This window comes from Bombina bombina, chromosome 6, assembly GCF_027579735.1.
Source record: "Bombina bombina isolate aBomBom1 chromosome 6, aBomBom1.pri, whole genome shotgun sequence".
Classification (NCBI taxonomy): Eukaryota; Metazoa; Chordata; class Amphibia; order Anura; family Bombinatoridae; genus Bombina; species Bombina bombina.
In genome coordinates this window covers 631,818,626-631,833,381 of record NC_069504.1, presented here as the reverse complement: position 1 = coordinate 631,833,381, position 14,756 = coordinate 631,818,626, and the positions used below count along the sequence as shown (strand labels likewise).

General features: G+C 34.3%; 1 protein-coding gene across 6 annotated transcripts in view; it reads left to right on the top strand.

Moving 5' to 3' along the window:
* NTRK3 (neurotrophic receptor tyrosine kinase 3) overlaps window positions 1-14,756 on the top strand; it is an 809,743-nt gene that overhangs the window by 524,436 nt on the left and 270,551 nt on the right. The window lies entirely within an intron of this gene.

The window sequence follows — 14,756 nt, the reverse complement described above, 5'->3', positions numbered from 1 at the left end:
CGATGCAGAGAGAGCCACTCTGTGGCCCTCTCTGCACCAGACATCGATGGCCGGTATCGTTGGTGGGTGGGAGCTTACGTGGGAGGCGGGTGGGCGGCCATCGATGCTCTATGTGGAGTGGAGGGGGCGGGATCGGGGGCGGCACCTACGGGGGCGCGCACGGGAGCGCGCGCGTGCACGGGGGGTGGTGGGCGGGCGCGTGCACGGGGCGGGAGCGGGTGGGAACCGCTACACTACAGAAAAAAAAAAAAGTTAAGTTAAAAAAACGAGTAATAATTTAATATTACAGATGTAATCTAAGGGACATGGAAGGGGTTGGGGGTTGGTCTTGGTGGGGGGGGGGAAGCTACACTACAGAAAAGGGCATTTTTGGAAAAAAAGGCACATTTTTTTACAAAACTGGGTACTGGCAGACAGCTGCCAGTACCCAAGATGGCGCCCATTATTGCAGAGGGGAAGGGTTAGAGAGCTGTTTGGTGGGGGATCAGTGAGGTTGGGGTCTAAGGGGGGATCCTACACATCAGCATATGTAAATATGCTCTCTTTTTTTTTTTTTTTTAAAAAAAGGGCCAAATACCTTTTATTTTAGTACTGGCAGACTTTCTGCCAGTACTTAAGATGGCGGGGACAATTGTGGGGTGGGGGAGGGAAGAGAGCTGTTTGGGAGGGATCAGGGGGTCTGATGTTTCAGGTGGGAGGCTGAGCTCTACACTAAAGCTAAAATTAACCCTGCAAGCTCCCTACAAGCTACATAATTAACCCCTTCACTGCTAGCCATAATACACGTGTAATGCGCAGCGGCATTTAGAGGTCTTCTAATTACCAAAAAGCAATGCCAAAGCCATATATGTCTGCTATTTCTGAACAAAGGGGATCCCAGAGAAGCATTTACAACCATTTGTGCCATAATTGCACAAGCTGTTTGCAAATAATTTCAGTGAGAAACCTAAAATTGAGAAAAAATTAACGTTTTTTTTAATTTGATCGCATTTGGCGGTGAAATGATGGCATGAAATATACCAAAATTGGCCTAGAGCAATACTTGGGGTTGTCTACTACACTACACTAAAGCTAAAACTACCCCAAAAAGCTCCCTACATGCTCCCTAATTAACCCCTTCACTGCTGGGCATAATACACGTGTGGTGCGCAGTGGCATTTAGCGGCATTCTAATTACCAAAAAGCAACGCCAAAGTCATATATGTCTGCTATTTCTGAACGAAGGGGATCCCAGAGAAGAATTTACAACCATTTATGCCATAATTGCACAAGCTGTTTGTAAATAATTTAAGTTAGAAACCAAAAGTTTGTGAAAAAATTTGTGAAAAGTGAACGATTTTTTGTATTTGATTGCATTTGGCGGTGAAATGGTGGCATGAAATATACCAAAATGGGCCTAGATCAATACTTTGGGTTGTCTACTGAAAAAAATATATATACATGTCAATGGATATTCAGAGATTCCTGAAAGATATCAGTGTTCTAATGTAACTAGCGCTAATTTTGAAAAGAAATGGTTTGGAAATAGCAAAGTGCTACTTGTATTTATGGCCCTATAGTTTACAAAAAAAGCAAAGAACATGTAAACATTGGGTATTTCTAAAATCAGGACAAAATTTAGAAACTATTTAGCATGGGTGTTTTTTGGTGGTTGTAGATGTGTAACAGATTTTGGGGGTCAAAGTTAGAAAAAGTGTATTTTTTTCCATTTTTTCCTCATATTTTATAATTTTTTTGGCGAGAAAAACAGTATATAATATGTGTGGGTACAGTAAATGAGTAAGAGGAAAATTACAGCTAAACACAAACACCTCAAAAATGTAAAAATAGCCTTGGTCCCAAACGGACAGAAAATGGAAAAGTGCTGTGTTCATTAAGGGGTTAAACGTTCATGATTCAGATACAGCATGTAATTTTAAGCAACTTTCCAATTTACTTCCATTAAAAAAAATGTGCACAGTCTTTTATATTTACAATTTTTGAGTCACCGGATCCTACTGAGCATGTGCAAGAATTCACAGACTATACGTATATGCATTTGTGATTGGCTGATTGCTATCACATGGTACAAGGGGAGTGGAAATATACATAACTTTGAAATTTGTTATCAAAAAATCTACTACTCATTTGAAGTTCAGACTAAGTGCTATTGCATTGTCTTGTTATCTTGCATTTGTTGATTATGCAAATCTAATGTGTTGACTGGTCCTTTAAAGGTTAAAATAAATATATGGAGGGTTTATGACTTATTTTCATGCAAAGAGTTTAGTATCCCTTGTCTTTTTTGTTTGAAGAAGTATATATTTTTTCTTTATAAGCAGCATTTGCATAGATTGACCTATTCCATAATTATACTTTACATTCATTGTGATCTAACATAGCAGAGTATGTCTGTCAAACATTATATCCAGTATAAAGCTGGCACTCCATCATATGAAATCTCAAAGTCAAACCTGTATTTTGTCATCAGGCATTGAAACATTAAGTTTTAAAGTTTCGGTTCTGGTCTACTAATTACAATTTATTGTTTATTTCTTTATATGGCATTTTTTGTTTTGTCTGCATGGCTTTCAGAGAGACTTACGAAGTTGGCACAGTGAGTTGCCCATCTTTTTATTGGCTGCTTGCCATTGGCAGAGGCAGCAGCAATGATCCTTGCGGATTCTTTGGCACGTGCCTGCAAGACTGCAACACACAAAGTGCAATGAAACTGACAGAAATCTAATTAGTGTATAAGGGATTAAGCAGAGTGGAAAAAAATGATTTCATCTTTGTATTTGTGACTCAACTAAGTTCAACCTGAAAGAGCCATAAAAATCTGGCAAACTAATGAAAAGTCTGTACTGAGATTCTTAAAGGTATTAAACTATATTTAAAGGCTGGGAAATCTCAAAAATACAGTTTTTCACAGACATTCCACAATAATCCAGTAATAATTTTATACATAATAAATAAAGTAAAACAAAATTTAATACCAACAAATCACATTCCTTTAGGTAAGACTGAAACTATTCACATTATTTTGTGGTTGTTTTTCCTTTTATGACAAAATTATATTGCATAGAAGTGTATGAAATCTCTGCAAAATATATTTAGATAATGGCATTTAAAACAGTTATGGAAAAGTCAATAATGTTAAAAAAAACATTAACACCTCCAAAAGCTCTAAAAGTAATAATGGAAGAAGTATAAGGTTCTTTTACAGTAAATATCATAAAAGAATACAACGTTTAAAGACCCATTATAGTGGTTTGTTTGAGGATGTAATTTCATCACTTTAAACCCTGCAAATCTATGTGTTTAATCCCATGCAAAGGGGTTAAACACAAAGATAAAGTACTACTTTGGGGCCACAGAGAACTGCTGGTCCTAAGCAGAAACTTCCACTGATGCAATCAGCAGCACTAATTGCACTAACCTAGCTGTACAACTAGCGATTGGCTCAGTGGCAGTTTTTGCTCAGGTCCAGCAGGTCTCTGCAGTCCTAAGCAGTACTTACCTATGTGTTTAACCTTTTCTCACTATTATGGCCCTTCAGCCTTTAATAGTGTGTTTAAGCATTAGTTTAGATACATAATTGCAAACATTTATATTGTTACTGTATTTTACCTATATGCACAGTATAATACATTTAACATATAAAGCTAAAAATACTATAGGTGTCAGTCATTGTTAAAAGGACATCAAAATGTTTCTTTTATGATAACCACAAAATTATAGAGCATGTCATTTTATACAACTTTTCCAATTCACTTCTAGGGGCCGATTTACTATGCAGCGTATGCATTCAGGCTCACCGGAAACAAGAGTTAAGGAGCAGCGGTCCTAAGACCGCTGCTCCTTAACTCATCCGCCACCTCTGAGACGGTGGACAGCAAACATCCCGATCGGATACGATTTGTCCGCGAATGTGCAGAGGGCGGCATTGCACAAATATTTCACTAGAAATGCTTGTGCAATGATAAATGCAGACAGCGTTTATCATAAATCGGCCCCCTATTGTCTAATTTGCTTCTTCCTCTTGGTGTTTTAGAGTTAGCTGGCACTCTGGAGACTTGAACATTTAAGTGTCATAGAATTTACTGGACTGCTGAAATACTGAATAGTCCGGCTGAATACTGGACATGTGGCAACCGTTTTCCTAGGGCCCAGTAAGATCTAGTTATGCTCCTGGTTACATATTTTGCTATTGATCTTTGTACACAAAACAAATTGTTTCATATTCCTTTAAATGGACAAACACAAAATAATGATATTATGAGGTTATACAGTATAAACATACTATTTTAAAGAATTTTGCAATATATCTTATTTAAAAATTTGCTCTATCCTTTTTTAAAGCCCAATATTTTAACCTTTTACATGCTACAATTGTTTATACAGTATATATATATATACTGTATATATATATATATATATATATATATATATATATATATATATATATATATATATAGTGATAGTATTACATGCCATAAAGTGATAAATAGATGGTGGTGATAGAGCTTAAATTGTGTGCATGTGTTTTATTAACGAGCAAGTGAATCACAATATGTACACAGTCCAATCAGCCACTGACTAGGCTCCAACATCAATGAAAGGTTTGTGCACAATATGCCAGTCCTTGATTTAAAAAAAGTTCAGCTTTTTTTTAAAGGGACAGTCAAGCCCAAAACAAACCTTCATGATTCAGATACGGCATGTAATTTTAAACAACTTTCCAATTTACTTTTATCACCAATTTTGCTTTGTTCTCTTGGTATTCTTAGTTGAAAGCTTAACATAGGAGGTTCATATGCTAATTTCTTAGTCCTTGAAGGCTGCCTCTAATCTAAATGCATTTTGATTGTTTTTCACCAATAGAGGGCATTAGTTCATGTGTTTCATATAGATAACATTGAGCTCATGCTCGTGAATTTACCATGGAGACAGCTCTGATTGGCTAAAATGCAAGTCTGTCAAAATAACTGAAATAAGGGGGCAATCTACTGAGGCTCAGATACAAGGTAATTACAGAGGTAAAATGTGTATAATTATAACTGTGTTGGTTATGCATAACTGGGGAATTGTTAACTAAGGGATTAAAGTCTATGGGGAATTTAGTAGATAAATAAGCTAATACATTTTTCTAAAGGAATGTAATCAACACCTTATTTTTTTCCTCCATATTGTTTTATCTACTTACTAACCAGTGCACAACAGCTAAATGTTGTTTTACAAATAGTTTTAGTTTGAGCTACAGAAAATGATCTGCCATACATAATAGCAGCATACAAGTTGTATAAAAAAGCACATTTTATAGGAAGTAAAACATAGGACTATTACAGGGGAGCTGTTGCACTGTTTGAAAGGGATGGGCGAATGTGTACATTTCCAAATTTGAATGTTAGAACGAATGTTATTACCGAAATTCGAATTACAAATCAGAATGTTGATACGAACGAATATTCTTAAAAATTCTATAATCGAATGCTATTTACAGTTTTCGAATGTCACTTTCGAATTCAAATGTTTATAATTAGATCGAATGTCCACATTCGACATTTAGAATTTAACATTATATTTAACAAATACTATACAGAAGTTCAATAGTTCATGTGGTAGGGAATCTAGTAAATTGATACATAATGGATACAAATATATCAATTTGAATGTTTCTATTTCAATCGAATATTGCATTTAAAGAAAGCATTAGAAATACTATTACAAACATATAAATTCAAATTTTATTTGAATATTTCATAATTCGAATATTACATTTAAATAAAGCATTATAGAAATACTATTACAAATATATAGATTCAAATTTTTCGAAACTAATATTTTCAAATTTAATCATAAAATTCAAAACCGAACATTTGAAAATCGAATGTTAGAATGTTATGTAAACATTCGAAATTTGATTCCAAAGAACGAATGTGTTAAAATTAGTTTCTTTTTTCGAATGTTGTGAAACATTCGCTCATCCCTACTGTTTGAGCTGCTCAACTTTTGAGGGGCTCAAGTATGATACTTGACTCAACAGGGCTGTGCTAAATTTTGATCAATATTAAACAAAGTTAGGATCTAGGCTACAGGCTACTAATAAAATTAAGCTATGCCTAAAATAAAGTATGTTATCAAAATTTTAACATTAAAGGGACAGTAAAGTAATTTTTTTTTTCTTTCATGATGCTGAACTTGCAATTTTAAACCACTTTCCTATTTTCCTCTATTAATAAATCTGAATAATTTTCTTGGTAGAGATCAGGAATATACTACTGGGAGCTAGCAGTTGATTGGTGGCTGCACATATACGTCTCTTGAAATTGGTTTAGCTAGCTCCCAGTAGTACATTGCTACTCCGTTAACAAAGGAATACCAAGAGAATAAACTAGATTGGATAATTAAACTAGAACATTGTATGCTCTTTTTGAATCATGAAAAAAAAACCCATTTGTGTTTTATGTCCCTTTAATACTAGACTTATACAAACACTGCAGAATAAAGCTGATGTGCCCTAAACATATGTTTAGGTTTTTATTACATGTTTTCAAGTGTTGATTAATTTGATGAAGTTATAAAATGCACATTTAAAACAATATGTTATATATCTGATTTTCAGCATAAATAGGAAAACTTTGTCACCCCACTAACAAAATGGTTTTACGTGTATTATTTAAATATGTTTAGGCGTACACTTTATTTCCACTCATCTTTTTGTTTAGCAGAAAGTAATGAAGGTAAAAATAAATAAATGAATTAATTGACATTAATAGTAATTATTTTTAACAAGAGAAGAAAAAACACTTTCTTGTAATTTTCGCTATTTTAAGAAAAAAGAAGATATTATGTGTGCTAGACACACCAATCCTCAAGGGGGCACTCTTTAACGGGTATATAATGACATAAAAGACAGCATCAAAACAATAGTGGTAAATAAAAAATGGTAATGAGAACAATCATAAACATACAAATAATAGTCCATAAAAACAAAATCCAAAAGAGTACTCAAAAAAAAAAACCCAGAAAAGGTCAGCTCTCTGTTATAGGAGGGTCAGGATCCTGATGATTTAAATGGTCTAGGAGAGAAGAAAACAGAGGCGCCCAATGGCCTAATACCATATACACAGAGTGAATAAAGGTAAGCTTAATCGATACTCACAAACAGACAGCACCTAAAGGTGCAAATAAAGCAGACTGGAACCTCACAGTTGCCCAGCTAACTGGATATGATTTTCAGCATAAATAGGAAAACTTTGTCACCCCACTAACAAAATGGTTTTACATGTATTATTTAAATATGTTTAGGGGTACATTTTATTTCCACTCATCTTTTTGTTTAGCAGAAAGTAATGAAGGAACAAATAAATTAATGAATTATTTGACATTAATAGTAATTATTTTCAAAAAGAGCAAAAAAAACACTTCTTTGTAATTTTCGCTATTTTGTGCATCAACGAAAGATGAGTGTAAATAAATGGTACATTCGTAAATAATGACTGGCTATAGTGTGTAATCTAGTGTAAAGAATATAGAATGTAAGATAATGAGTATACTGCAACAATTTATCATTTTGTTGCTAAGCATAACCAAATATAACTTATGTTGGGGAACACATAACCTGTTCTAGCGTACCCATTAGTGGCAAAATCACCAAGGAAAAATTTGTTGAGCATCTAATGAATCTCGGCCTATTGGTGCCAGCGGAATAAATTTGACCTTTTCATAAACAATGAAACAATTAAAATTTTTGAAGATTATGGAAATAAAATCACTCTTGGGCAATTGTTTCACATTTGCTTAACTGCTAGATACATTTTTCTAGCAGATTTGCTAAAATCTTTTTCACATGATTCTCCTAGAAAAAAAATGAAAGTTTAAAAAGCAACAACATAATAGGTTAATGCACATACAGAACTCTATCATTAAACATTGAGGTTTTATTTGAATTAGTATTCAAATCTCAGTATCTATGAACACCTCTGTGTCCTCCAGGCCGTTATCTTCTAACCCTGGCCTCTCCAGCTTGTAATCTGTAACCATCTAACATCATTGACTCCTAAGGGGTCTTCTAGTGTTTAAAAATTAAAGCCAAATCCATTAGGATTGCTAAGTACTGATTATTAGCCATCTGTTAATACAGATTAAAATGCCAATTCATTAGGGCTAGTAAAAAACAAACAAAAAAATCAAAAACAACGTAGGTGGCATAGGTAGACAGCCACATATAAACCAACTGTATAATAGCATGAACTCTGGTGAATAAAACTGAGATCTTTGTCTTATTTATGAGCATGAAATTGCATTGTTAGAGATTAAGATCAAAATGCATTCAGGAAAATGACTTTAGGGAAATACCTGTGCCATTATTAGATAAACATTTTTATGACACAATGTAAGTCTTTGATAGCTTCATGCTGGAGAAAAAGAAATGATCTCATACTGTTTAAAACTCACATTATATTTAATGAATTAGATACATCATAAATGAAGATGTTATTTACCCTCCAACAATAATGTCTGCATCTAGTTGTTAAAGTGATTGTAAAGTTGAATGATTTAAAACCCAGTAATTAAAAATACTCTTAAAAACATGGGCACTTTAAGTCATTAAACTTAACAATTACTCTTCTTTTTTTTAAAATACTTACCTTTTTGTTACTGTAAACACACCGACAATCCTTCGCCCGCATCTCGTTCAGTATTGAGACGATTGATGCCGAATCCGGCTTCCTCCAATTGTGGTGTTCCCCATTTGGTGTTCAGCTTGTGAGGCACACAAAGATTGGAGGATCATCATTGATATGCTAAATACTGAAGAAGATGTGGGCGGAGGATCGACGGTAAGTTTACTGTAACAAAAAGGTAAGTATTTTAAAAAGGCAGCATATTTGTAAAGTTTAATGACTTAAAGGGACAGTCTAGTCCAAAACAAACTTTCATTTTTCAGATAGGGCATGTAATTTTAAACAATTTTCCAATTCACTTCTATCACCAATTTTGCTTTGTTCTCTTGTTATTCTTAGTTGAAAGCTAAATCTAGGAGGTTCATATGCTAATTTCTAAGCCCTTGAAGGCCGCCCCTTAGCTCAGGGCATTTTGACAGTTTTTCACCACTAGAGGGTGTTAGTTCATATTTTTCATATAGATAACACTGTGCTCACGCACGTGGAGTTCCTAGGAGCCCGCACTGATTGGCTAAAATGCAAGTCTGTCAAAAGAACTAAAATAAGGGGCAGTTTGCAGAGGCTTAGATACAAGATAATCACAGAGGTAAAAAGTATATTAATATAACCGTGTTGGTTATGCAAAACTAGGGGATGGGTAATAAAGGGATTATCTATCTTCCAAAACAATAAATATTCTGGTGTAGACTGTCCCTTTAAAGTGCCCATGTTTTTAAGAGTATTTTTAATTACTTGGCTGAAAATCATTCAACTTTACAATTACTTTAAGGTACTACTATATATAAAATAATTCACTTAATAGAAAAATGGACAACTAAGGGTAAAATATAATCCAAAGTTATTACACATTTATATGTGTGCCTTGGAATAAAATAATAAATCATTAGCTAATTCCAACTTTCCACTTATCTTTGTGTGTATGTCAAACAGTCAGAAAGAGCAGACTTCCATGATTGATTAATAAGATACTTTTCCCACCGAGTCTTTTCACAGACCATTTGTAGCTAAGCATTGATTGAACAGCAGTGGACAGCTCAACAAATATGTTCTTAGATTGTGTATGTCTGACCTAAATGTCAACTACAACCACCAACAGTGAAACCACCAACAGTGAAAATTGTTTAGTAGTTGTGCTTGCTAAAGTAGACAAAGCCAAGTCTGGATGCATTCTCTATTAAACATTTAGCAGCTTTTCAGGAAAATATCCATGCTGGATAAAATTGACCAGGTTACATAATTACAAACATATTTTGTAGGCACTCGATTTTAAAGCGACATGAAACCAGTGAGAAAATACAATTGTAAAAAAGTTTCCAATTCACTTTTATTATCAAATTAGCTTAATTCTCATGTTATTCTTTGTGGAAGAGATATCTAGATAGGTAGTGTGAACTACATGACAGGAATAGTGCTGCCATCTAGTGTTTTTCTTAATGTATAACATTGTAGAAAAAATGCTTCAATATAGTGCTACAGACATGTGCTCTTTAACAAAGGATAACAAGAAAACAAATACAATTTGATTATAGAAGTACATTGGAAAATTGTTTAAATTGTATGTTCTATCCGAATCGTAAAAAAAAAGGGTTTTATGTCCCTTTAACTTATGTCTATTTACCCTCAAAGACCAATAACAAATTTGTCATTGACAAGACATCTTACCATGCATTATTTTGAGTGCTTGAAAATTGAATGGAATAGGCACCACGGTTTGGGGACCTTACCCACACAAACCCTGATAACATTTAATTTTTATGTTAATACTACCCAAATGTCCTTTTTATATTAATTAAAGATTGTTTTCCTTAAAACTTTCCTTAAAGGGACAGTCTAGTCAAAATAAAACTTTCATGATTCCGATAGGGCATGCAATTTTGAACAACTTTCCAAGTTACTTTTATCATCAAACTTGCTTTGTTCTCTTGCTATTCTTTGATGAAAGCTGAACCTATGTATGTTCCTATGCAAATTTCTAAGCCCTTAAAGGCCGCCTCTTATCTCAGTGCATTTTGACAGTTTTACAGCTAGATATTTATTGTTCATGTGTGCCATATAGATAAAATATAGGTAACATTGTGCCTACTCCGTGAAGTTACCTAGGAGCCAGCACTAATTGGATAAAATGCAAGTCTGTCAAAAGAACCAAAATAAGGGTCAGACTTCAGAGGCTTAGATACAAGGTAATCATAGATGTAAAAAGTATATTAATATAACTGTGTTCGAAATGCAAAACTGGGGAATGGGTAATAAAGAGCGTATCTATCTTTTTAAACAATAGAAATTCTGGAGTAGACGTTTGAACTTAAGTTGCATTCTGCCTCTTCTGAGCATGAGCAAAATAGACTTACTGTTTCATTGCTTTTACTAAACACCAAATAAATGAAGTAAAAAAAAAGAAATAAAAGGTTAAATCGCTTTAAGATAATGAATAATGCATATTGCAGTGATTTATATTAAGAACAACCCTCTGTTTTTTTTATTATTATTACAACAATAAAACTGACTGTTACATAGCCCTTTAAGGTTATGTAGACAGCAGGATGAATGGCATTATTTAATTTACCTTCTTATTTTAGAATAATATTTGCATTTAAAAATAATGTTCAATTAAAATTAATCAAATTGAAAATGTTTGTCACATACATTCTCTCAACATCTATTGTAGGGTAGGTCTTGTATATTATTTTGCATCATTAACTGGTTCAGGTTTACATCTGAATGGTCTCCTTAGTGTTAGGTCTAATGTAATCTAATTTAGCTAGACATTTTTGCTGATCTCATTTAAATGGACAGATATTTTGTTTTTAAGTACTGCATAGTAATGAAAGCAGAGCGTATTGGTTATCCACAAGAGAGCTTACAAAACCTTCTTGTGCTTAATACATTACACCACTTCCCTTTTAGAATCAGTTTTCCAACTTATCCAGTTGCCCACCACATCCAAGTATTTTTTTATGTTATGATGGACAAGTAATGCAGCCAGTCAAAAGCTTTGCTACTTGCCCCTTTAAAAGTAATTAAAGAATGTTCCAACACTCTGCTTTAGCTAATTTAACTTTGGTATGAGAAAAGTTGTACAGGCCAAAGCAAGAGCAACTAAAGCAGAGTCCAAGATTGTGCTTTAATTACATTAAGGCTAACAGTTACATGCAAGTAATAAGGGATTTATTGTTGGTGTCCCGCTCGCAGGGCCGCCATCAGGGGGTGACAGGGGTGACTCCTGTCAGGGGCCCAATGGGCCAGGGGGGGCCCATGAGACAAGAACTAAAAAAAAAAATTTTTTTTTTTTTAAATTTTGGTATCCACCAGTGGGTACTACAGCAGTGTGCTAATTGAGCATGGGAAATGTTATTACAAGGAGTAAAGTATTAGCATTTGAGAGGATTTCTGAGTGTGCACGAAGCCACTATGCACAGTGTGAGACAGACTTGGCACTTTGTTTGTACAGTGTGTGCCTGGCTAAGACGGCAGATCACTTTCATTTGCAGAGGAGGTAGGACTTACTTAGCAAATGTTTTTTATTTCTTTGTGCAATTTTGGATTGTAACTTCAGTGTGGTAGTAGTTGTATGGTGGGGCCAGGGGTCCATAAAAACACATTTTTTTTAGCAGCAGTGTATTTATGATTATTTGACAATGCTGTAGAAATTCTATATTTAAAACCATGCAGAAATGCTTCCTCCTCAATACACAAATGGTAGGTGCCCTTTTGGCAGATATGCATTTATATATATATATATATATATTACATTCCAGTGTACTGTCCCTTTATGCAAGGACTTTCCAGATGCAAGGAGGCATTTTATCTAAGATTTTTACATCTGCATAAAATGTTATACTCTCAGACTAAGATTGCTCAGTGTTTAAAATTGGAGGTTAACTTAAAACTGTTCAGTTTACACTACAGCTGACTTAACTTTGAAATACATACCAACAAGCCTAAATCCTGCATTTAACCAGATCTTATGGTATGAGTGTGGAGTTATAAAATCATGGTTAGACTAAAATATACTATTTCAAAGAAGAATTACACATTAAATATGTTCTTCATAGATAATACATTTATATATAAATAAAATAATAAATCTATCTCCAAATCATTATTTCTTTAAGTTTATGATGTGTATTTATAAAATATAGAATATGGAAAAAAGAGTTATAAATGAAATTAGCTTAGATAGGATATGAGTACCACAGCTTATGGTTCCACCAAGACCATATAGAGTACAGCATTTTCAAAATCCATAAGTACAGCTGACAGATGGAAACATTTGTGCACTATATTTGAAGTGGTGGTTTGGTTGGGGAAAATGGGGAAAAAACAAACAAACATATGTCAAGCTTTTAAAATTATGATTCTTTAAAAAGTGATCTCTTAATTTCTGCATTTTTTATCATGCATGTTACACACACTGTTGATTTAGGGGATGCAAGGTGTATAAATGTTCCCTCCTGTGAGCTTTTCTGTGGGTTTCTGTGTTTATGTCTTTGTGCTTTGGTTTGTGCTTTGGTTTTTATGTATTTTTTTTTTCTCTGTGGGTCTCTCTGTGAGGGTGGGTGTGTATGTCTTTGTGCATTTTCTGTGGATGTCTGTGAGGTTGTGTGCATATGTCTTTGAGCTTTATCTATGGGTGTCTCTGTTAGGGTGTTTATATGTTTGTCTTTGTGTATTTTCTCTGGATGCCTCTGTGAGTGTGTGTGTGTATGTCTGTGTTTTCTGTGGATGTCTCTGTGAGTGTGTGTGTGTGTATGTATGTAGTATGTCTGTGTTTTCTGTGGATGTCTCTGTGAGGGTGTGTGTATTCTGTGGATGTCTCAGTGAGGGTGTGCGTATGTACAGTATGTATTTCTGTGTTTTCTGTGGTTGTTTCTCTGTGTGTGTATGTCTTTGTGTGTTTTCTCTGGGTGTCTGTGTGTGTGTGTGTGTATGTCTTTGTGTGTTTTCTGAGGCTGTCTCTGTCGGTGTTTCCTTGGGTGTATGTGCAAGTTTGAGTTTGTGTGTGTGTGTGTCCATTGTCTGTTCCTTTTTAGGACATTTTACCTTACTACTGATTATTCACATCTTTCTACAGACTTTGAGACTGAGAACTTTCCGGAAGTCACCTATTCCACCATTTAACCTTTAAATTATTGTTTAGACAGTTCAGGGCCCTTCTTTTCAGCCACTGCATGCTGTTGTCATTTAGTTGGTATCTTCCTTTACAAAAAGATAACCAGAACTCCATATTTTGTTTTCTAAATCTCCTTTTTTTACAAAACTGTAGTTTACCTCATTACTTGTCAGGTCAATGTAAACAAGTGCTGAGTGTGTTTCTTTGCATGTCTGCTAGAGTGTCTATATGTGAATCCTTATGTGTGAGTGTGTGTGTGTTTCAGTGTATGAGTGTCTGTATGTTACTACCTTTACAACATTTCCAAGTTTAAATAGACACTTAAGAATAAAGTGCATATACATTGTAGTCACTTGGTCAAAAATTGCACATGTCAAATGGGGGGGGGGGGGCCCTGATCAATGGTTAAGTCAGGGGCCCCAAAATGAAAACATGAAAAACATATTTATGCAATATTCAATTTTAAAAAAAGTCTTTAACTACGTATTTACTGTAAATATTTCACATCCCAATGTTCTGTGTATTTTAAATAGATATTTCTATATCTATATCTATATATACATATATATATATATATATATATATATATATATATATATATATATGTATTTATGAATAAATAGAACATATACTTATATGTGAAGAACATTGGAATGTGAAATATTCTTATTTTCAAATTGGATTGGCAGACTTGAGAATATGCAATCGTGGTTGTGCATGAGTAGGGTGTTTTTTTCCACTTTTTTGGCGATATTCGAAGTCCGGCTTTTTGCACTTGTTGGGTTACCGCGCAAGGAAAAACAGTTTCATTTCAGCTCATAATACGAGAGTAATCCAACGCACGCAAAAAGCTTACTTCTAGCACAGTTAATGCTCATGCAGAAGTGTTTAATAGCCCTCCAATTGCAATCTGAGCCTTAACAGCATGGTTGGTAGAACATCTGATTGGCTGTACCACTTGCCATACCATAACTTAA